The 25,792-nt window shown below is 33.1% G+C and overlaps 1 long non-coding RNA gene across 1 annotated transcript; it reads left to right on the top strand.

The window, feature by feature from the left end:
- Positions 1–1,866: 1,866 nt before the first annotated feature.
- On the top strand, positions 1,867–25,248 carry LOC116558731. Its single transcript, XR_004272146.1, has 3 exons — positions 1,867–2,169; positions 17,821–17,826; positions 25,238–25,248. It is a non-coding gene; the product is annotated as an uncharacterized LOC116558731 (long non-coding RNA).
- The last annotated feature ends 544 nt before the right edge of the window (positions 25,249–25,792 follow it).

The following is a 25,792-nucleotide window of genomic DNA, read 5'->3' as shown; positions in this document are numbered from 1 at the left end:
ACTACATTCTGAAACATAACACCAGATGCTGGTGAGAACTTGGAACAACAGGAACTCTCATTTATTTCTAATAAGAATGCGAAATGCTACAATTAATTTGGAAGATAGTTTGTCAGTATTTTACTAAGCTAAACATACTTTTATCATACCATATGGTCCAGCAATCACACTCCTTTTTATTTGTTCAACTGAATTGAAAACTTACATTTATATAAAACCTGGACATGAATGAGAAGAACAATTTTTCTTTAAAAATTACCAATGCTTCAAAGCAACTGACATTTTCTTGGCTACATGAATTAACAAACTGTGATAAATTATACAATGTAATACTATTCAGTGATTTAAAAAACGATTTTTTAATTCATGAAAGGACATGAAAGAAATTTGTAGGAAAAAAATGACCTTCAACTTCATATGGAACCAAAAGAGAGCCTGCATAGCCAGGACAATCCTAAGTGAAAAGAACAAAGCTGGAGGCATCACACTACCTTACTTCAAACTATAGTACAAAGCTACGGTAATCAAAACAGCATGATACTGGTACCAAAACAGAGATATAGACCAAGGGAACAGAGCAGAGGCCTCAGAGGTAAGGCAACACATCTACAACCATCTGATCTTTGACAAATCTGTCAAAAACAAGCAATGGGGAAAGGAGTCCCTGTTTAATAAATGGTGTTGGGAAAACTGGCTAGCCATGTGCAGAAAACAGAAACTGGACCCCTTCCTGACACCTTACACTAAAATTAACTCCAGATGGATTAAAGACTTAAACATAAGACCTAATGCCATGAAAACCCTAGAAGAAAACCTGGGCAAAACCATTCAGGACATAGGTGTAGGCAAGGACTTCATGACTAAAACACCAAAAGCATTGTCAACAAAAGCAAAAATAGACAAATGGGATCTAATTAAACTCCAGAGCTCCTGTACAGCAAAAGAAACAATTATTAGAGTGAACCAGCAACCAACAGAATGGGAAAAAGATATTTGACAAAGGCTAATATTCAGAATCTACAAAGAACTAAAACAGGCTTACCAAAAAAAAAAAAAAAAAAAAAATGGGTGAAGGATATGAACAGACCGAGATAGTTTTCAAAAGAAGACATAGATCAGGCCAACAAACATATGAAAAAATGCTCATTAGAGAAATGCAAATCAAAACCACATTCAGATGTCATCTCACCCCAGTTAGAATGGTGATTATTAAAAAATCAGGACACAATGTATGCTGGAGAGGATGTGGAGAAACAGGAACATTTTTACACTGTTGGTGGGAGTGTAAATTAGTTCAACCATTGTGGAAGACAATGTTTGGTGATTCCTCAAGGATCTAGAAATAGAAATTCCATTTGACCCAGCAATCCCATTACTGGGTATATACCCAAAGGATTATAAATTGTTCTTTTATAAAGACACATGCCCACGTATGTTCATTGCAGCACAGTTTACAATAGCATAGACCTGGAACCTACCTAAATGTCCATCAATGATAGACTGAACAAGGAAAATGTGGCAAATATACACCATGGAATACTATGCAACCATACAAAATGATGAGTTAGTGTCCTTTGTAGTGACATGGATGAATCTGAAAACTATCATTCTCAGCAAATTGACACAAGAACAGAAAAACAAATATCACATGTCCTCACAGGCAGGTGTTGAATGATGAGAACACACGGACACAGGGAGGGGAGCATCACATACTGGTGTCTGTTGTGGGGGGTGGCTAGGGGAGACCAGCAGGGGTGGGGAGGTTGGGGAGAGATAATATGGGGAGAAATGCCAGATATAGGTAATTGGGGATGGAGGCAGCAAACCACCTTGCCATGTATATGCCTATGCAATAATCCTGCATGATCTATGCATGTACCCCAGAATCTAAAGTACAATTTTTTAAAAAAAGGAATTTATAATAAATGCACACTCTTACGTAAAGGAAGCTAATCTGGGGAAGCCATATACTATATGATATCAACCATATTATATTATGGAAAAGGCAAAATGATGGACATTGTAAATTGATCTGTAGCTGCCAGAAGTTTGCCAGGTGAGATGAATGAATAGTTTAGAGCACTGGGGATTTTTAGGCCATTGAAACTATTTCATATGGTACTTTAATGGTAGCTACATGTCTTTATACATTTGTCAAAATCTTAAAATGTGCAGCACAAAGGGTGAATCCTAATGTAAACTATGGATATATGGGAAATCTCTGCTTGGTACTCATTCTTCTCTAAACTTAAAACTGGTTAAAAATGAAGGTCCATTAATTTTTAGAAAAGGAAAAGCATAGTGGACAGTATTGTTATAATGCTGAAAGTCTAAGAAATTTATGATCATTTTACTCAGGGTCAGGAAATGTTAAACCTTTCTTAGCCAGCACTGGCTGTATCCTACATTTCAAAAGGCAATATGGCATAAAATGTGTTAAATTTGCAGTGAGGTAGGTTTTACAGATTAGAAGGCTAAGGAAGACTTATTAAAATAGCTAGTAAGGTACTCTAGCGAAGGTGAAAGACCAGATTTTCAATGCTGATGAGACTGGCTTGTTTTCAAAGATGCTGGCAAAAGAGCATAGAGTACAAATAGCCTTTCAGTTGATCAAACATGACCAGAGGTTCACAGTATAGAAACAAAACCCTTGACCTTCACTTGAAGCAATGGTTCAGTTCAAGCCAATTCTGTATTCATGGCAACTTTATGTAATGTTTAACTACCACAAATAAAAATAATCAATTCTGGTTGCACTATATATGTGTATAATTTTAACATTAGATCATTGTATATACTTTTTAGGTATATAATTTTCAAAACAGAATGACATAGATTATGCAATGCTTTGTTTAGAGTCATTCCTATAAAAATTCTCCCTTGCAATATTTTTTGTATTTGTTCATTGTTTGTATGACAGAAATATTTTATGTGATAAAATTAAACTAATTGTCCACCAAACAAAAATAAATGAATCAATTGATGGTAAGTGTAGAGGAGCTGCAATTAGTGTAATTGGCTTTGCTTTACATTGTGTAGGGATTCAATTGTCCTCCAAATTATGTTTGAGAAGTGTTAAATAAAAAGTGCCCTGCTGATTTTCTCTAAAGCAAAGAATAGAGTATTAAATGAATAAAAGATACACTTGCATGTCTAAGTTAACTTGTAAATTAGCTATTCAATTTCTTTTGAAAAAAAGTGAGTTGTGAATTATATTTGTTTGCTGAATTATATTTATTTTTTCATCACTAAAGGCAGGAATAAATGACAAAATGATGTATTTGACAGCAGAGATGCCAAAGTACAGGTTAAGAAACTCAATTGCTTTTTTAAACCTCTTTAAAAAATGTTGAAGTAATTCTATCTTTAAAGGAAGAAAGTCCTTTTTTAAAAAAATAATTTATATTCCCTATATATTATTTAAATATGTGTGCGTTCTCTATATATTTTTTAGAGAGTTCCATGGACTGAGGATCTGTGTGCTTGTATATGGTATGCAAAGCTCCTGATTACGTTGTCTATGTTTCAAAGAATTAAAACTGGATACCTACCAAAACATAGAAAATATGTCACTTTAATATGAAGAAGAGTTTTTTTCAATTTGGAACATTCTAAGTTTTGTCTTACTGGTTTTAAAATATAGCATAGATGATTAAAACACTTTTGAATCAGTTGGTGCAGTGAAGAAAACATTAACCTAGCAGTAGGAGACTTCAGTGACTTATAAAATATTGTGAAGAATAGAAGTTACTTTCCATTGATCCTAATGTACAGATCATTTGAAAAAGATGGAAGTTAGTGAATAACCTATTCTTGGAACTCTAAGCAACAGGAAAGAATATTTGGAAAATAAAGTTAGAGAGTAGCCAACAGCAATTTGGAGAAAATATTTAATCATTAGGATGCAGTAAAAGATGTATTTAAGAGGAAAAGCAGCATATATATGACGACAAAATTTGTTTGGTAAGGCTTGTTTTAGAAAACAGTTTTTGTATTCACATATCTAATAATAAGTAGGTTTAATATACTCTATTTTCCTTTTTGGGGGACGGTATCTTCCAATAAATGTTATATGCTTAGGAAATAGAAGTAATCAATTAGTTGCTGTTAAGTTTATTTTGGTAGATGGTATTCATTCATTTTTCAGGTATTTATCTAATTTCTTTGGGATTTTTTGTAAGTGCTAGATACAGAAAGACAAATGAGACGATGTTCATAATTTCAAGTAGTGTCTAGTCCACTTGATAATTTAAAAAGTAAATTGAACCATATGGAGTTGCTATTTTTCAGCAAAAAAAAATGGTTACATATTGGCAGCATCACATGACTTAACATAGCATTGCAAAAAAAATTTATAATGGAAGAATATGTGAGGTACAGTGAGAACAAAAATGAATCTAGTTCACATTAAAAAACAAGCTGGCTTTCAGGAGGTGACAGAAGCTACACTTATATACCAGGTATTAATAGATTTTAAAAAAAGAGAGAGGGTAATTTGTTAAATAGCACAGGCCACTATACCATTTGGCATATCTGTGATTCTCAAATTTTCCTGCCTGAGTAATTTATTCTCCTGTAACGGTCATGTAGCCCTATTCTTACAATGACAAATTCCAATTATATAGAAATAGCATCTTAGATTGATTTTATTTTAATTTTTACTATTTATTTATTTATTTAGAGTGAGAGTCTCACTCTGTTACACAGCTTTGAGTGCAGTGGTACAATCATGGCTCATCACAACCTCCTCCTCCCAAGCTAAAGCAATCCTCCCACCTCAGCCACCCAAGAAGCTTCAGGCAATCCCTCCGCCTTGGCCTCCCAAAGTGCTGGGATTACAGGCATGAGCCACTGTGCCCAGCTAGATTGATTTTAAAAGCCTAAGTCTGTATCTCTATAAACCTCATACTTTCTCTTCAACTCAGTCTATATGACAATATATTGGAAAGTAAACTAAACAAGGTTTTATTTGGAATTGATACCATTAAATTAAAAGAAGTATGATTCTTATTTGTGATTCTTTCTGGTAGAATATTTTGAACTATTTATCACAGGACTTGTAATTTATATTGAGTGACTCCCATCAATGGACAAGGACCCTGGCATACATGATGATTAGTAGACATTTATTTATTGAACCAATCTCGTTGCCTTCTTTCTCTATTTTATAAGAATGCAGTTCATTACCCATTCAGGTAATATATGCTCATTATTTTTCATCTCAGTCATAATAATTTTTTAAAATTAGTATCTTCTTATCTTTTATTATATAATAGATTCTATGTAGAGATGAGGATTAATAAAATGTATTATCAAAAAAAAAAAACTGTGAACAAGAGAAAATTTTGCATGTCACCAAATGACAAAGTTCAAATTTAAAAAGCTGTTTGTCAAAACCAATTAACTAAACAATTAATACATTATAATAGCAGTAAAATAAACTATAAACCGTTACCTGTCCTTGAGTACTAAAACATACTTGAATTTTATTTCTAGCTAAGGTATTTTACATATAGTTTAAAAATGTTTTATACCATGAATTTTTAACTACATGATATTTGAATTTGAATTGTGTGTCACTGTTTTCCTAACTTATTTTCTTTCGTGAATTTTAATTTTTAGTCTATGATTACTTTCTCTATAGCTTTTCTTTTTGATAATGTGTGTAAAATTTGTGTTCTCTTAAATTTTTATTTTGTAAATATTTGCATTCTCAAACAATTACAGCAAGGCAAGTGAGATGCCATAAATTTCTTTACAAATTATTTGTTTGTATTTTTAATTTAATAACAACAGAAATCAAAACATAATATATGGACTATGACTAAATGAAAATATATGGATCTACATTTTAAAGCATCCCATTATTTAGTTATTTTATTTCCTTTGTAATCTTTTTCTTATCTTATGTATCTATATATATTTTTGATCCTATGTTAGCAAAATCTGTTTTTTTAGTTCTTTTTTGAGTTATTCTACATTTCTTTATGATATATCATCATTGTTAGCAGAAACAAATTCTGTGTTTTATTGAGTAAGCAAAACTTTTACATCAGAATATATTTTCATTGAAAATGTTTGAGATGTTTGGATTTTGTATTCTTTCTTACAGAAACAACTCACATAAGATATTCATTATCATTTTCTTTTCAGTTATTTTTAAATCACTTTACTGAGTTATGATTGGCACACAAAAGGCTGTACATATTTATTCAATGTAATGAAATAGCCACTATGCTGTAGAGCAGACCCCTAGGACTTACTCCTCTTGTTTAACTGTATGTTTGCACCCTTTCACCAATGCCTCCTTATTTCTCCCTGCCTCCAAATCCTGGCAATCACCAGTCTAGTCTCTATTTATATAAATTTGACTATTTTATCTTCCTCATATAAGTGAAATCATTGGTATTTGATCATTGCGTGTATGTCTTAAATCACTTAGCATAATGTTCTCTAAGTTCATCCATATTGCCACAAATGATGAATTCCCTTCTTTTTAAAGGCTGAATTATATACCATTATATGTATAGACCCCATGTTCTTTATCCATCAATGAACATTTAGGTTGCTTATAGCTGTTGGCTATTGTGAATAATGCTGCAATTAACATGGGAGTACAGATGTATTTTGGAGATCCTGATTTCATTTATATATATATATATATATATATATATATACACACACACACACACACACACACACACCCAGTGACCGGAATGTTGGATCACATGGTAGTTGGTAGTTTAATTTTCAATTTTGAGGAAAAATTTATGTTGTTTTACACATACTTTGTATATTAATTTACATCCTATTAGCAGCATATAGGGTTCTCTTTTCTCCATATGCTCACTAACACTTGTTATATTTTTTCTTTTGGTTAATAACCATTCTAACAGATGTGAGGTGATATGTTAACTGGTTCAGACTTGAATTACCCTAGTAAATTAGTGTTTTTGAGAATTTTTTCATATACCTGTCAACCATTTGTATATATTCCTTTGAGAGAAGTCTATTCGGGTCTTTTTCCCATTTTATAATCAAGTTATTTTTCTCCTATTGAGTTGTAGTTTTTTAAAAATATTAACAATTTTGAACTTTTATCAGTTATATGTCTGCAAATATTTTCTCCCAGTCTGCCTGTTTATTGCTTTGCAGAAAGTTTTGAGTTTGATGTAACCCCACTTGTCTGTTTTTGATTTTGTTGCCTGTGCTTCTGTTGTTATATCCAATAAATCATTGCTAAGCCCAATGTGAAGTAGCATTTTCCCTTTTTCTTTTAGGAGTTTTATGTTGCCAGTTTTTAATTCATTTTGAGTTGATTTTTGTATGTGATATGAGATAAGAGCCAATCTCTCATTGTGTATTATTGGCATTCTTGTGACAGATCAGGCCATGTATATGTTGGTTTATTTCTGTATTCTTTATTCTAATCCATTAGTCCGCATGCCTCTTTTTATGCAAATACCATGCTGTTTAGATTACTGTGATTTCATAATATGTTTGAAAATGAAAAAAATGTGTGGTGCTTCCAACTTTGTTCTTCTTGCTCAAAATTATTTTGGCTATTTCAGGTCTTTTGTGGTTCCATATGAATTTTAGTGATAATTTTTCTATTTATGTAAAAAATGTCATTGGAATTTTGATAGAGAGTGCATTGAATCAGTAAATTGCTTTGGGTAGAATGGGCATTTTTATAAAACTGATCTAGGCTTTTAAGGTTAAATTTTGTGAATGCACCTGCCTTTATCATCAATACACGAATACATTTTTCGAGTTGGCTCAGAGGAAGTTGAGTATTAGCTCCCTACCTCTTTGTTACTTTGGCTAATTCGTTTGGTTGGTTATGTCTTTGTCAGTTTATTTCTGCAGATATATTTGTTGTAAAATAAAATTCATTATTCAACTCTAAAATAAGTACATAGTTATAGAGCTCTGCCATATAAGAAATGACAATTTCACTCTTGCAAGATCATTCAAGTTACTCCACAGACTAAAAAACAGGACTGCACAGCTTCTGTTTTTACATTTTCTTTGCATGTATTTTTCCTTTTCTCTACTAACTCTACTGAAAGGTAGCTTGATGTGCTCCATCTACCTCATAAATAATAACATGAGCTATACCCCATGTGGCTGGAAGGATATTTCTCAAAAGAAGACATACCAAATGGCTGAAAGGTACATTAAAAAATTCTCAAAATCACTAATTATCAGGGAAATGCAAATCAAAACCACGATGAGGTATGACCTCAGATTTATTATCAAAAAGAGAAAAGGCAAAGGTGTTGGTGAGGATGTGGTGCACTGTTGGGTAGAAATGTAAATCGGTACAGGCGTTTTGGATAAAATGCTATGGAAAGCAGCATTATGAAATACTTTTCTCACCACCACCTGAAACAAATTAGGTTTCTCCAGTTTCTTTTGTCCTATTGAATTTCCTTTTGTCTGAGACTCTCCTGTGTACTGTTTTTGACAGGGAGGTTTTAGTAATGTCATATATAGAAAGGTTTGGGAAAAGAGAAAAAACCTAATGTCACTCACATTTCAGATTTAACCAAATATGAAAGTGAAAATTCTCTGCGTATATGTCGCATTGCTAGAAAAGACTACAGTTGTATCTGGAAATACAGTATACCCCCAAGCCCAACCTGGCCATTTTAATGACAACATTCATTAACAATACCTGGGTAAAAATGACAAATTCAGGACAAACAAATGAGCTCTGTGAAATCAGGAGGTAATATATGTTAATAATAAAAGGCTAAGAATTCCAATCTAGTTAGGTTTCAGAAAGCCTATCTTTACTTGAATGAAGTATTGGAACACTTTTCAGGGATGCAATCATTTACCATTTGTATTATAACAGATACCATGACTGCTTCTAGGTATATAAAAAAATCTATTTTTGTTATAGAAGAAGTGTAATTTTGCCTCCAGATATATAGAAATGTGTAACTATTGTATTAATGTTCGAAATAAATATATATATAAGAAAGAATTTGTCTGTTTCATAACCCAGACTGCTGTAATTCAGGCATATATTTGTGGGATAGTTGATCAGCAATTGTCAATGGAAGCATAACAGAATAATGATACTTTATATACAATAAGTCAAAACCTATGCCCTTGGCTTTATTAGCACGATGGTCTAAACAATTGTAATAAATAGCTAGTAAAAATTCTATGGTGGACAATTTGTAAACTCATAAATTTTAATTATTTCTATTTTAAGGACAAGTTAGATAACTGTGAAAGCCGTGAAAATCCTAGTTTAAAGAATAATTGTTAATTAATACAGAAAAAACCAAATATTGCATATTCTAACTTATAAGTGGGAACTAAATAATAAGTACACATGGACACAAAAAAGGGAACAATATTCATAATAAAGTATTTTTTAAAAAAGGGATCAATAGACACTGGGCTTACTTGAGGTCAGAAGGCGAAAGTACGGTAAGGATAAAAAAAACTGCCTATCAGGTACTATGCTTATTATCTGAGTGGCAAACAACCTGCACACCAAACCCCCATGACACATGCAATTTACCCATGTAACAAATCTGTACGTGTGTACTCTAAACCTGAAATAAAGGTTGGAAGGAAAAAAAAAAACCAGAATCATTGTGAATTATCCTGACAAGATTCAATGATTAGCGTATCATCAATCAGTTTCACATTACATGTGCTATATATTCCATGTCATTGTTGCAGATGGCAGTGTTGGAATAAACTCTATGACTGCATACCAGTTCTACATCCACAAAAAGATGTAGCTAGGTAAGCATCTAACAGTTTCTGAAATAACTTTAAAGAAGCATCTTTGCAAATTTGAATTTTATTAATGTTGCTTCTGTGGGATTCTAATGGATACAAAGATTTACAAAGGCTACTGAGTGTAGATGGATAGATAATAGATAAGTATATTTTGCTCTTAATAGAAACAGTTTTTTAAAAAATGTGTTACCTATAGAAGACAAGGTCAGACATGCAACCTAAAATAACCATGTAAAACAAAACATGTAATTCAGAAAAACATCTTAATCAAAATGTGGTTGGTACTCTACTTCCTTTGAAAACATATTTAGAGGAAGTACTCATTTAATAATATAAATTCGTGATTATATAATTAAAATATAAAATCCAGCAGGTAAGTTATATATTTTTTCAAAAGTATTAAGTTTTATATTTGTTTCTTAGTAATATTTCACAATGTTTTGCATCTAAATATTATAAGTAAAAAAAGATGAAGAACAAAATATTTAATGAACACAAAGTCTTGGAAATTATCAGAGATTAAAAATTCACTGATGCTACATGAAGTACTGATATTTTCAAGGAAAAATGGCATTAATATTGAATTTCTCAATGGTGAATCTACTAGAAAAAAATGGTGATTTATTGTAGCACAAATCTCATAAAAAGATCATCTCTATCCCCAATCTATCATCTTTTCCCATATTAGATACAATATTATCTTAATAACAAACAAAAACATAATTTACTGAAGAGTATGATAGCTTTTTAAGTGTTATAAATGACACAAACTAGACATTTTTAGTTATGATGTGTAGTTGAAATTTATTAAACATAATGAAATATGCTATGACATTTATGTACTAAAATATTGTTTTAGAAACATAGTTAACCCCATGAATTTATCACAATATATTTTAGCACAAATTTTTCAGAAATGTGTGTGTATGTGTTTTAATTGTAAATATATCTTTAACTTCTCTGATATCAGTACACTATAGAATGCAGGTTCCAAAATTATATTTCTCAATTACTTTAAGGTCTGCAATATTAACAGGTAATATTTTCTAATTAAAAGAAAATAAATTAGAAAGCCAATAACAAAAACTACCATAAAGATCCTATAATTCTAGTAATACAACATTGATTTAAAGAAGAATTCATAAAAGAAATCTAAGTAACAAAGCAATGCATGTTATAATGTGTGAGGCATAGCAAAAGCAGAACTTAGAAGTTAATAGCTTTAAATAGTATTTGGACACAATTTTAATGTATTTGAACACAAATGAATTAACATTCAATAAGTAGAGTCAATAACAAAATATGCGTAATTGTAATATGACCAGAAATCTGTAATAATAAAGCCAAGAAAACAATGGATGGTATTGAAACTTTAAAATAATTGAGAGGTTAGACAATGTTTTGATGAAAAGGAGAAAGTCAATGTAAGAGAGAGAAGGCAAAAATGAACAAAAGATAAAAAGGAGTATATTTATAGGCACAAAATATTTCATAAAACAAATTTGAATCTATGAATCATACATTTGGGAAAAAAGTGCTAAACTCAGTATGAGGAAATGTAAATTGATGGTAGAAAAAAACAATAATTTGGAAAACTATTGATGACTGATTAAATAGCTTGAAAGAAACCCAGATCTAGATTAATTTCAAGTGAATTTTACCATATTACTCAATTTTGTACAGTTTTATACATAAACAATCAGGAATCAAAGGAATAACCACAAACTAATTTAATAGAAGCAATAGCTTTTTACTAAGTAAGAATAGTGCATAAAGGAAAAATTATGGACATATTTTTCTCCTAAAGATCATTATGAAAAACTTAAGTAAACAGAAGCATAGTACATCCACTGATGCATTTAAGCCGACATCATCCAAGAGATAGAGAATAGTTTAATTTCAATAATTCAATAATCATCCAACATAATTTACCATAATATAGAATTAAAATATAAAAATGATACAATTCTCTATCAAACACATAAAATTGTGTTAAACATCTTACTATAATAAACACCTTAAATTAATCCACAAGACTTTTCCTTTTTCTTATATTTTTTTATTATACTTTAATTTCTGGGGTACATGTGCAGATCTTGCTGGATTGTTACATAGGAATATACTTGCCATGGTGGTTTGCTGCCTCCATCTCTCCCCATCCCCTACATTTGGTATTTCTCCCAGTGTTATCCCTCCCCAATCTCCCCACCCCCTGCCATCCCCCAGCCCCCAACAGACACCATTGTGTGATGTTCTCCTCCCTGTGTCCATGTGCTGTCATTGTTCAACACCCGCCTTTGAGTGTGAACATGCAGTGTTTGGTTTTCTGTTCTTGTATCAGTTTGCTCAGAATGATGATTTCCAGATTCATCCATGTCCCTGAGAAGTACACAAACTCATCCATTTTTATGGCTGCATAGTATTACATGGTGTGTATATGCTGCATTTTCTTTATCCAGTCTATCATCGATGGGCATTTGGGTTGGTTCCAAGTCTTTGCTATTGTAAACAGTGCTGCAATGAACATACATGTGCATGTGTCTTTATAACAGAATAATTTATAATGCTTTGGGTATATACCCAGTAATGGGATTGCTGGGTCAAATGGAATATTTCTAGATCCTTGAGGAATCGCCACACTGTCTTCCACAATGGTTGAACTAATTTACACTCCCACCAACAGTGTGCATCTGTTGTCTCCTGATTATTTGATGATCGCCATTCTAACTGGTGTGAGATGATATCTCAATCTGGTTTTGATTTGCATTTCTCCAAAGACCAGTGATGATGACATTTTTTCATATGTTTTTTGGCCACATAAATGTTTTCTTTTGAAAAGCGTCTGTTCATATCCTTTGCTCACTTTTTGATTTTTTTTTTTATTCCTTGTAAATTTGTTTTAGTTCTTTGTAGATTCTGGATATCAGCACTTTGTCAGATGTGTAGATTGCAAAATGTTTTTCCCATTCTCTTGGTTGCCAGTTCACGCTTATGATCGTTTCTTTTGCTGTGCAGAAGCTTTAAGTTCAATTAGATCCCATTTGTGTATTTTGGCTTTTGTTGCCATTGCTTTTGGTGTTTTAGTCATGAAGTCCTTGCCCATGCCTATGTCCTGAATGGTAATGCCTAGATTTTCTTCTAGGGCTTTTACGGTGTTACCTAAGACCTTTCCTAACTTGATAGACTGCTTTCTAAAGTAACAACATATCACAAGATTAAAGAAATACTTTATCTAAAATAGGAATCAAAATAAGTTGTGTCACTATTCCAGGGACTATTAGGAAGGCTACACAAAATAATAATCAGGAAAATAAGATATCCAGTATTACAAGAGATAGAATAATTATCAATATTTACTGTACCTAGATTGTCAAACACTAAACAAATTATAATTAATTTGAAAATTACTGAAAATGTTAAGAAATATCAATTGGTTTGCGAGAAACAGAATCAGAAGAATAGAAAATTTAAAAATGAGAGAATATACTCAATACTATATAATAATAAGGATATTGGGAAATTAAACCCTCATGTAACATTGATCAATTTTAGACTGTTACAGTCTATTTATAGAACAATCTAGTAGTTGTAGGTGAAATGAAACATGTTTGTGTCCTGCCATTCTGCAGTCTCCTCTTCACAATGTCCTCCAGAGTAATTCTTACATAAGGGGATCTTTAAGAACAATGAAACTTATATGAGGCAATTATCATAATGTTATATTGGTAAAAAGTTAGAATTTTCCTGAGTGTCAGTCATGGGGAAGGGGTTAGTAGAATATGGAGGGTGTGTACTGTAAAGTGGATAGAAGCAAATAATCAAATATGCATACAGAAACATATTATCCTTAAGCCAGTGTTGAATCAACAAAAAATTAGAAACCAAAATTATACTATAGCTTGAGAATAGTTAGAAAAACACAGAAGCAGCCAATGTATATACTTAACAAACATAACATCTTTTTCAAAGGCATATAGCAAATGTATTATTGTAGATCCTTATATGGAAGAGCATAGAAACATGTAGATAATAAGGGAAATAAACAAGACAAAGCAAAATTAAATTAAAAAGGAGCCTAAATACAAATATAGTACCCTATGTACTGAGAAATAAGAGTAACTCAATTCTCTGACCATGAGACTATAACATAAAATAAATGTCATTTAATCAAATAAAAATACATTATGTATCATGATATACTAATCCTATGTTTGGAGCCTAATTTTTCCAACAACACCATAAGGTAATTTATAGTATTGCCTCCCTAGGGTGTTAAATTTGTACACACTTATCTATTATGACACAACAAATGTAATCAACATTTTAATACCTCAGGAATGGATGTTTTATTTCAATAATGCAAATAATTTAACTCAAATAGAAGTAAAATTTATGAATTTTCTAATTTGTGCTCGACATAGCTCTTTCGGTATTTAGCTATTGTAAATTGTTTGGATGTGAGTATCCATTATACTTTTAAACCAGTTGACTCTGAGTGCTTCTGGTTCCACCATAAAATTTGATAAATAAACTTTGTAGCAGAAAAGAAAACGTATTTGCTCTTTGAGGGTAAACCTATTCTCAATAATATAATTTCAAAAAGAGACTAATTTATATGAGGTATGGGTGTGAAGCTGCAGGCTGGAAAAGACTCTAATGACTTGTGAGTGGCACCATTAATAACTTCTGTGTGTTCTTATTCAGAGTATCAGGAAGCTGCTTTGTACTGCATGGTTTCTTTCCTTTCCAGAGTCTCACTTGGAAGAAATCATTGAGTTCCAAAAGCCCAATACTAATAAGAACAATTTCCCTATAGCATTTGTTGGCTGGAGATGCAATTCTATGTTTTCAAAATAGGATTTCAAGTCTGATGTGAAATGGCCCATAACAATCTAATTCCAAATTTTACAGATAGATTGATAGATATTGATATATGTAGATTATTTTGACATATTTTAAAGTACTTTTTACAAAGTAATAAAATATGTTTAGTAAGCAAAACATCTACTACTGATATACCAAGGTGTGTATTGATATAATTAACTTGAATATGTGTACTTTTGATGAATATACAGGAAACATGCGCAAAGGTAAAAACCTGAAAATGTGGCTGGGTCAAGATTTGCATTAAATATGAACTCCAAGGTTAAGCTACTAATCACTACATCTATTTCTATGCAAAACCATGTTAGAAACAGTTCTGAGTAATATTATTAACTGAATGTGTGTGTACCCCCACAGTTTTTATGTTGAAACCATACCCCAATGTGATGGTAGGTGCCTTTGGGAAGTGATTAGATCACAAGAGTAGAATGTTTGTGAGTGGGATTAGTGATCTTAGGAAAGGAACCCCAGAGAGTTCTCTCATCCAATTTCTACCATATGAGGATGCAACAAAACACAGGCCATCTACAAACTGGAAAGGGGCCATCAGTAGATCTTGACCATACTGGTACCCTGATCTCAGACTTCCACCTTTCAGCATTGCAAGAAATACATTTATATTATTTAAAAGTCACCCAGTCCATGGCATCTTCTTATTGCAGCTCACATGGACTAAGACATCAAAGCAGAAGGGAAAAATTTTGTTATCACAGTAGTATCCGAATACTGCATTTTCAGAGTGAGAAGACATGATATATATTAATAGGTGTTTACCTATCAGGGTGCCTATCCTCATGAAAGGCAGTCATTTTAGTTTTCATAGGATACATTTTCAATTAGCTTAAAATTCATATGAGACTTCGGATTCATAAGTCCTATTAAAGTACTTTTTATCCAGTTTTCATTCTAAAGTTTTACTATTTGATTTATTTATTTGATTATTTTTTATTGTTATACTTTAAGTTCCGGGGTACATGAGCAGAACGTGCAGGTTGTTACATAGCTATACACATGCCATGGTAGTTTGCTGCATCCATCACCCAGCCATCTACATTAGGTATTTCTCCTAATTCTATCCCTGCCCTAGTCCCCCATTCCACTGTTATCCCTCCTCTAGCCATCCATCCCAACAGCAGGTTGCAGTGTGTGATGTTCCCCCCACCCCCATGGCCAGCTGTTCTCATTGTTCAACTCCACTTATGAGTGAGAACATGCAGTGTTTGGTTTTCTGTTCTTGTGTCAGTTTGCTGAGAATGATGGTTTCCAACGTCATCCATGTCCCTGCAAAGGGCATGAACTCATCCTTTTATATGGCTGCATAGTATTCTGTGGTGTATATGTGCCACATTTTATTTATCCAGTCTATCATTGATGAGCATTTGGGTTGGTCCAAGTCTTTGACATTGTGAACAGTACCAAAATAAACATATGTGTGCATGTGTCTTTACAGTAGAGTGATTTATAATCTCAGTAATGGGATTGCTGATTTAAATAGTATTTCTATTTCTAGATCCCTGAGGAATTGCCACACTGTCTTCCACAATGGCTTAACTAATTTACACTCCCACCAACAACGTAAAAGTGTTCCTATTTCTCCACATCCCCTCCAGCATCTGTTGTCTCCTGATTTTTTAATGATCATCATTCTAACTGGCATGAGATGGTATCTCAATGTGGTTTTGATTTGCATTTCTCTTATGACCAGGGATGATGAGATGTGTGTGTGTGTGTGTGTGTGTGTGTGTGTGTGTGTGTGTGTGTGTGTGTGTTGGCTGCATAAATGTCTTCTTGTAAATGTCTTCTTTAGAGAAGTGTCTGTTCATATCCTTTGCCCTATTTTTATGGGGTTGTTTTTTTCTTGTAATTTTTTTAAAGTTCCTTGTAGATTCTGGATATTAGCACTTTGTCAGATGGGTGGATTGCAAAAAGTTTTTCCCATTCTCTTGGTTGCTAGTTCAGTCTAATGATAATTTCTTTCACTGTGCAGAAGCTTTCTAGTTTAATTAGATCCCATTTTTTTATTTTGGCTTCTGTTGCTATTGGTTTTGGTGTTTTAGTCATAAAGTCCTTGCCCATGCCTATGTCCTGAATGGTATTGCCTAGGTTTTTTTTTTTTTTCTAGGATTTTTATGGTGTTAGGTCTTATGTTTAGATCTTTAATCCATTTTTTGAGTTAATTTTGGTATAAGGTTTAAGAAAGTCATCCAGTTTCAGCTTTCTGCATATGGCTAGCCAGTTTTCCCAACCCCATTTATTAAATAGGGAATCCAATAACAGACAGAGAGCCAAATCATGAGTGAACTCCCATTCACAATTGCTACAAAGAAAGTAAAATACCTAGAAACACAACTTACAAGGAATATGAAGGACCTCTTCAAGGAGAACTACAAACCACTGCTCAAGGAAATAAGAGGACACAACAGATTGAAAAACATTCCATGCTGATGGTTAGGAAGAATCAATATCATGAAAATAGACATACTGCCCTAAGTAAGTTATAGATTCAATGTTATCCCCATCAAACTACCATTGACTTACCTCACAGAATTGGAAAAAAAAAAAAACCTTAAATTTTATATGGAACCAAAAAGAGCCCACATAGCCAAGATAATGTTAAGCAGAAAAAAAAGAAAAAAAAATGCTGCAGGCATCATACTACCTGACATCAAAGTGTATTAGAAGGCTACAGTAATCAAAACAGCATGGTATTGGTACCAAAACAGAGATAATAGACCAATGTAGCAGAACAGAGGCCTCAGAAATAATGCCACACATTTACAACCACCTGATCTTTGACACACCTGACAAAAACAAGCCATTTTATTTATTTTTTAATCATTATTTTTGGTTCATTACAAAACAAGGACGATGTTTATGACAACATAAATTAATTAAGTCACCAGCATAGCTGTGCTTTTACATTTATATTCTTTTTTTCATTCATTCTCCCCTCTACCATTTCCAACCTCTGGTAACCACCATTTTATTTTCTATCTTTATGAGATCCACTATTTAGCTCTAATATATAAGTGAGAACATATGATGCTTGTCTCTCTTTACCTGGCTTATTTCACTTAACACAATGGCCTCCAGTTCTATCCATGTTGCTCCAAATGACAGCATTTTGTTTTTATGGCTAAATAATACGGCATTATTATTGTCTAGGCACTTGTTAATTTCATATTTTGGCTATTGTGGATAGCACTGCAATAAACACAGAAGTCCAGGTATCCCTTATTGATCTCCCTTACTTTGGATATATACCCAGTAGAGGAATTGCTGATTAATATTGTAGTTCTATTGTTACCTTTTTGGGAACATTCTTACTGTTCTTTATAGTGGTTGTAGTAATTTACAGTTCCAACGACAGTGTACAAGGTTTCCTCTTTCTCCACATGCTCACTGGTATATTATTTCCTGCCTTTTTGATATAAAATATTTTAACTTGGGTGAGATCATATCTCATTTTGGTTTCAATTTGCATTTCTTTTATGATTAGTGATATTGAGCTTTCTTCATATACCTATTTGCCATTTGTATGTATTCTTTTGAGAAATGTTTGTTCAGAGCTTTTGCCTAATTTTTAACTGGACTGTTTTTTGTTTATGTGTTTGTTTGTTTTTTTTGTTTGTTTTTGCTACTAAGTTGTTTGAGCACCTTATGTATTCTGGTTATTTGTCAGATGGATAGTTTGCAAATATTTTCTCTTTCTATGGATGGTCCCTTCACTTTATTGTTTGCTTTGCTGCACAGAAGCTTTTTAGCTTGATGTATAATCACAGTTGTCAATTTTTTGTTTTTGATTCCTGTGCTTTTTAAGTCTTCTAAAAAAATTTTTCCTAGACTAATGTCCTGAAGTATTTTTCCATTATTTTCTTCTGTTACTTTCATAGTTTCAGGTCCCAGATTTAAGATGGGTTTTGTTTACGATGAGAGATAGGAAACTAGTTTCATTCTTTTGCATATAGATGTCCAGTTTCCCCAGAATTGTTTATTGAAAAGATTGTATGTTTTTGAGGCCTTTGTCAAAAATTAGTTGGCAGAAAAATGCATAAATTTATATCTGGATTTTCTATTCTGTTGCATTGGTTTTTATGTCTGTTTTTTATGCTGGTACCATACCGCTGTGGTTACCAAGATTCACAGTAAATTTTGAAGTTAGGTAGTGCCTCCAGCTTTGTTCCGTTTGCTCGGAACAGAACAAAGCTTTGGATTGTTTTGGCTGTTGTGGGCCTTTTGTGGTTTCATGTAAATATTAAGACTTTTATGTTCCATTTCAGTGAAAAATGTCTTTGATATTTTGATAAGCATTACATTGAATCTGTAAATTGCTTTGATTAGTGTTGTCATTTTAATGATAGTAACTCTTTCAGCCCATGGGCCTGGAGTATCTTTCTTTTTGTGTGTGTCCCCTTCCTTTTCTTTTATCAGCTTTAGTTTTCCTTGTACAGATATTTTACTTCTTTAATTTTATTTCTAAATAGTTTATATTTTTGTAGTTATTGTAAGTAAAATAGCTTTCTTAATTTTTTATCACATTGCTTGCTGTTGATGTATACACGTGCTACTAATTTTTTTTTTTTTTTTTTTTTGAGACGGAGTTTCGCTCTTGTTACCCAGGCTGGAGTGCAATGGCGCGATCTCGGCTCACCGCAACCTCCGCCTCCCGGGTTCAGGCAATTCTCCTGCCCCAGCCTCCTGAGTAGCTGGGATTACAGGCACGTGCCACCATGCCCAGCTGATTTTTTGTATTTTTAGTGGAGACGGGGTTTCACCATGTTGACCAGGATGGTCTCTATCTCTTGACCTCGCGATCCACCCGCCTCGGCCTCCCAAAGTGCTGGGATTACAGGCTTGAGCCACCGTGCCCGGCCGTGCTACTAATGTTTTTTTATGCTGATTGTGTGTCTTTCATATTACTGAATTTTTTTTATCAGCTCTAACAGCTTTTTGGCATAGCCTTTAGATTTTTTTTTTTGGTGTAAAATCATGTCACCTTTGAACAAGGCTAATTTAACTTCCTCCTTTCCAATTTGAACGCCTTTTAGTTCTTTCAATTGCCCAATTGTTCTGGCCAAGACTTCAAATATTATGTTGGACAATGGTGGTGAAAGTGGGCATTTTTTACTTGTACCAATCCTTATGAAAAAGGCCTTCATTTCTTCCTTGCTCAGTACTGTGTTTGCTGTGGGTTTGTATTATATGTTCTTTATTATTTTGAGGAATTTTCCTTCTAGACTCATTTTGACATAGATTTTATCATAAAAGAATATTGAATTTTATCTAATGTTTTTTATCACTTATGAAATAGTCATATGACTTCCTTTCTTGATTCTGATAATGTAGTGAATCACATTTATTGATATGTATGTGTTGAACTATCCTTACATCCTTGGTATAAATCCCATTTGATCACGGTGAATGATTATTTAGTGTGATGTTGAATTCAGTTTGCTAGAATTTGGTGAGAATTTTTGTATCTTTGTTCATCAGTGCTATTGACTAGCAGTTTGTTGTTGTTGTTGTTATTGTTGTTTTTGTTATGTCTTTGTCTGGTATTGGCAACAGGGCAAATACCAGCCTCATAGAATGAGTTTGGATGTATTTATTTTTCAAATTTTTTGAAATACATGTTACTTAACTTAAGACATTCAGGTTCTTATTTTAAATTCAAATACAAGACAAATGTTCCATGTTCCATATAATATTCCAGAGGTTATTACACTGTAATAAGGGAGGACTATTTTACCATTTTGTTACATAACCTATTGGTGGAGTGAAGAAGATAAAGTTAATATACATTCTTTCTTAATTATTTCCTTTATGAAATCAGTCACTTCAGGTTTCTATGGCATTTTGTTATCAAGGAGCATAGAATTTTACAGTTAAAAAGGGTTTTAATCTTACACTGTGTGCTTACCTTGTAAATGAACAAACTAAGTTTAAATTAGTTAAATGATTCACCAAAATTTCAAAAAAACCAACAAACAAACAATACCACCTATTTAGTAAGAGAGTCATTACTAAATGTCGACAAAGCTCATCCAGTTGTCTTTCCACTATAGGGGACTGCCTGCAATGAATAGTAGTTGTATAGAATTGCTTAGCTTCCTTCTGTCCTTTTTTATCAAAATGATAATACTAAACATCCAAGTATTTGAATTTTTGTAACTTATATATTGCCAGTTTTCTCAATGCCTCTTATCTAAAAATTAAGAGGCACCTGTTCTTATTTCCAAATAGAATTTTCTTCAATTGTTATGTCCCCATGTATGAAAAGGTTTACATTTTTTTCTGTGATTGTCTGAACAACATTGACCTGATTTCAAAATAAATGACTCTACAAAATCTAATGATAGAATACAGAATACTACACAGTAAAATTGAAGGTTATATTTTAAAAACTATAATTTCAAACTATTGATCAATGGTAATTTGAACACCTCTGGGTTAGTTCATGGGCATTTGGTAAACAAACAAACCCTTTAGGGTGAATAGAAACGATTAATATTAACATAATTCAATTCAATTACTTTTCATAGATTTACTAAGCCAATATTTTCTCCATTATTCCCCTATAGTTGGCCTATATTTCTGATCTGTTCCTCTTATTTGGTTTGGTCATTTAGACATTGGTATTACCTCTACTTAAGACAAAATTAGAAGAGCAACATTTAAATGAACAATTCACTAAAATAAATAAAGTCTATTTTTCCAAAGGCATGAAATTATACTGTTTCTTAGTGGTAAAATAGTATGAACGATACATTCTGTGTCTGTTTATTACTTTTTAGTTCTCAAAGGCAACTTTACTGTACTTTTACCTGCCACTTTGAAATAAGTTAGTTTTATAAATTAATTCAAAAATATTAATATATTTAAATGTATTTAGATTTTTGCATGAGAGGTCTATATTGTTTAGTTATATATAATATATACCATTTATATAGTGATAGTCCTAATTTTGTATACATATGTGTGTGTATAAATTTTTAGAGAAAATAAAATATTTTCCTTGGTCTTTACGTTTAAAATGAGACACACAGACGAAAAAAAAAAGCGTAAATTCCACCAATGAAAATACAGTATATCCAGTCTTCTCAGTATTTGGAATTATTACAAAAATTATCAGCATGATTCAATTTTCTACATGTTACCACTTTCTCTCAATTTTCTGAAAATCATCCATTGAATATTTAGAAAGTATTTTGGAGCATTTTAAATATAATTTTCTTTTGGCTATAGAAAATGTCAGTTCTATTGTTATTAAATGTATTTTTTTTTGCAGAATTTATTTATTTATTTTTATTTTTTGAAGAATGAGAGAAAGAAAGAAAAAGAATTAAAAAAAAAGAAAAAGAATAAAGGAAAGGAAGAAAGAGGAAAAAATACATTAAATGTTTTTTTTAATGGTAGTTCAACACGGTTAGATATTGTATATCTTCTTTCTAACTGTAGTGAAATAAAAAGTCCACTACTAATATCCACATCAAATTTAAGGGAATACAAATCTGTGTTAACAGTGAAGGCATTTATTTTGAAGTAAAAAATAAAACCAGGGAGCCTTTGGGTTTCATCTAACTTGGTGGAGTGTGTTTTCTTTTTTATTAAATAGAAAGTGACTTAAGTTTAGTGTAAGAGTGAGTTAGAGGCTGAGCTGCTAGTTTTATTTCAAATCCACATTGGAGGTTTAAGTGGAGATGTGATTGTTTCCAGTTCTTCACTCCCTTTTCTGATGTGGCCTTTTCTTTACTTGATTCATCTGTATGTCAAAGTTCCCAGAATACTTTGTGTTAGCTAAATTTGAATACTTATTTTTCTATATTTAATTATTAATGTAAACTATAAGCTAAGAAAAATAAAATACGTAATAAGGAGAGTTTAATTTTTATCACAAAATATCATGAAAAGAGAAGCAAAAGGACTCAAAAAAGATTAATTATAAAAAAAAAAAAAACTGTCCTAAAAGGCTTTGGGCAAATTGCTGCTTATTATGCAGCTGCAATTTGCCCAAAGCAAATATCTCTGAGTATTTCACAAAAGAGAAGGTTAAAGTGAGAAAATTAAAAAGGCTTCTTTATGACAGGCGACCTATAAATATAGGTCTTAGAATAAAAAAGATAGATGATGTTATTTACTTATTGTATTAGTCCGTTATCACGTTGCTAATAATGACATACCTGAGGTTGGGTAATATTAAAAGAAAAAGGTTTAATTGACTCATAATTCAACACGACTAGGGAGGCCTCGGGAAACTAACAATCATGGTGGAAGGGGAAGGAAACATGTCCTTTTTCACGTGGTAGAAGCAAGGAGAAGTGCTGAATAAAAGGGGAAAAAAACCTTATAAAAGTATCAGATATCATGAGAATTCACTCACTATCATGAAAACAGCATTAAAGTAAACACACCCATGGTTCAGTTATCTCCCATGAGGTCTCTCCCAGGACATCTGAGGATGATTGGTACTACAGTTCAAGATGAGATTTAGGTGGGGACACAACCAAACCATATAATTTCATTCGGCCCTTCCCAAATCTCATGTCCTCACAATTCAAAATGCAGTCATGCCTTCAGTTACCCAAAGTCTTAACTCATTGCAACATTAACTCAAAAGCCCAAGCACAAAATCTCATCTGAGTTAAGGAAAGTCCCTTCTGCCTACACGCCTGTAAAATCAAAAGCAAGTTAGTTACTTCCTAGATACAATGGGTGTACAGTCATTAAGAAAATACACCCATTGAGATACCATCTCACACCAGTTAGAATGACGATCATTAAAAAATCTGGAGACAACAGATGCTGGATGTGAAGAAATGGGATCACTTTTACACTGTTGGTGGGAGTGTAAATTAGTTCAACCATTGTGGAAGACAGTGTGATGATTTTTCAAGGACCTAGAAATAGAAATTCCATTTGACCCAGCCATCCCATTACTGGGTATATACCCAAAGGATTATAAATCATTCTATTATAAAGACACATGCACACATACATTCATTGTGGCACTGTTTACAATAGCAAAGACCTGGAACCAACCCGAATGCCCATCAATGATAGGCTAGACAAGGAAAATGGGGGACATATACACCATGGAATACTATGCAGCCATTAAAAAACAATGAGTTCACGTCCTTTGTAGGGACATGGATGAATCTGGAAACCATCATTCTCGGTGAACTGACACAAGAACAGCAAAACAAACACTGAATATTCTCATTCACAGATTTGTGTTGAACAATGAGATCACATGGACACAGGGAGGGAAGCATCACACACTGGGGTCTGTTGGGGGAAAATAGGAGAGGGACAACAGGGGGTAGGGAGATTGGGAAGGGATAGCACGGGGAAAAATGCCAGATATAGGTGATGGGGGGATGGAGGCAGCAAACCACATTGCCATGTATGTTCCTATGCAACAATCCTGCATGTTTTGCACATGTACCCCAGAACCTAAAGTGCAATAAAATGCATATATATATATATTTTTTTTTTAAAGTAAAAAATTCTGAAAACCTCAAAAAAAAAAAAAAGAAAAGAAAAAGAAAATACACCCATTTAAGTGGGAGACATTGGCCAAAACAAAGGGGTCACAGGTCCCATGCAAGTCTGATTTAATAGGGCAGTCGTTAAACCTTAAAGCTCCAAAATGATCTCCTTTGATTCCATATCTCACATCCAGGTCACACTAATGCAAGAGGTAGGCTCCCATGGCCTTGGTCAGCTCTCCCCCTGTCACTTTCCAGGGTAGAGTCCCCATTTGGGCTGCTTTCATAGACTGGCATTGAGTTCCTGTGGCTTTTCCAGGAGCATGGTGCAAGTTGTTGGTAGATCTACCATTCTGGGGTCTGGAGGACAGTGGTCCTCTTCTTACAGCTTCACTAGGCAAAGCCCCAGTAGGCACTGTGTATGGGGGCTCCAATCTCACATTTCCTTTCTGCACTGCCCTGGCAGAGGTTCTCCATGAGAGTTCTGCCTCTGCAGCAGACTTTTGCCTGGACATCCAGGTGTTTCCATACATTCTGTGAAATCTAGACAGTTTCTGAAATCTCAGTTCTTGGCTTCTGCTCACCCACAGGCCCACCACATAGCACCTTCCAAGATTTGGGGCTTGCACCTTCTGAAGCAATGGCCTATGCACTGTCTTGGCTCTTTTTAGTCATGCTAGAGTGGCTGATTTGCAGAGTATCAAGTTTCAAGGCTGAACACATCAGGCCGTAGACTTAGCTCACAAAACAATTTTTTCCTCCTAGACCTCTGGGCCTGTGATGGGAGGCACTGCCATGCAGCTCTCTAACATGTCCTGGAGGCATTTTCCACATTGTCTTGGTGATTAACATTCAGCTCCTCATTATTTATGCAAACTTTTGCAGCCAGATTAAATTTATTCATTGATAATGAAGTATTCTTTCCTATGGCATTGTCAGGCTGCAGATTTTCCAAACGTTTATTCTCTGCTTCTTCGCAAACATTTTGCCAATTAAAAATGTATTCTGCTAGACACCCTAAATCATCTCTCTGAAGATCAAAGTTCCACAGATCTCTGGGACAGGGAGAAAATGCCAGCAGTCTATTTGCATAGCAAAAGTGAGCTTTATTTCAGTTCCCAGTAAGTTCCCCATCTCTATCAGAGACCACAGAAGCCGGAACTGCATTGTTATATCACTATCAGCATTTTGGTCTAAACGATGCAACAAGCCTCTAGGAAGTTCCAAACTTTCCCACATGTTCCTGTCTTCTTCTGAGCCTTCCAAAAGCTTCTAACCTCTGCCTGTTATCTGTTCCAGTTGCTTCCACATTTCCAGCTTCAAATGTGTTAAAATAATTTAATAATATGTGGAAAACAATACAATGAATTTATTATAATATTATCTTTTTGGATGGCAGTAAAATAGTAAAATTTTATACAATTCAATGGCATCATGATAGATTAGTTTGGCCTCTTCTAAAATTTCATATAATTGAGATCATATGGTAAATTTATTTTTGTTTCTAGCTTATTTTTCTCTATTTGATTTTGATATTTATTTGTCTTATATGAATTGGTAATTTATTCCTTTTTATCACAGACTAGCAAGTCATTATGACTTGTTAATCTGTGATATGTACTTCCATTTGTTTGTTCTCTTTTCTTTGG

The sequence above is a fragment of the Sapajus apella genome, unplaced genomic scaffold, assembly GCF_009761245.1.
Source record: "Sapajus apella isolate SASKATOON/1434 unplaced genomic scaffold, GSC_monkey_1.0 scaffold2, whole genome shotgun sequence".
NCBI classification, from domain to species: domain Eukaryota; kingdom Metazoa; phylum Chordata; class Mammalia; order Primates; family Cebidae; genus Sapajus; species Sapajus apella.
This window is presented reverse-complemented; position numbering and strand designations above follow the sequence as displayed.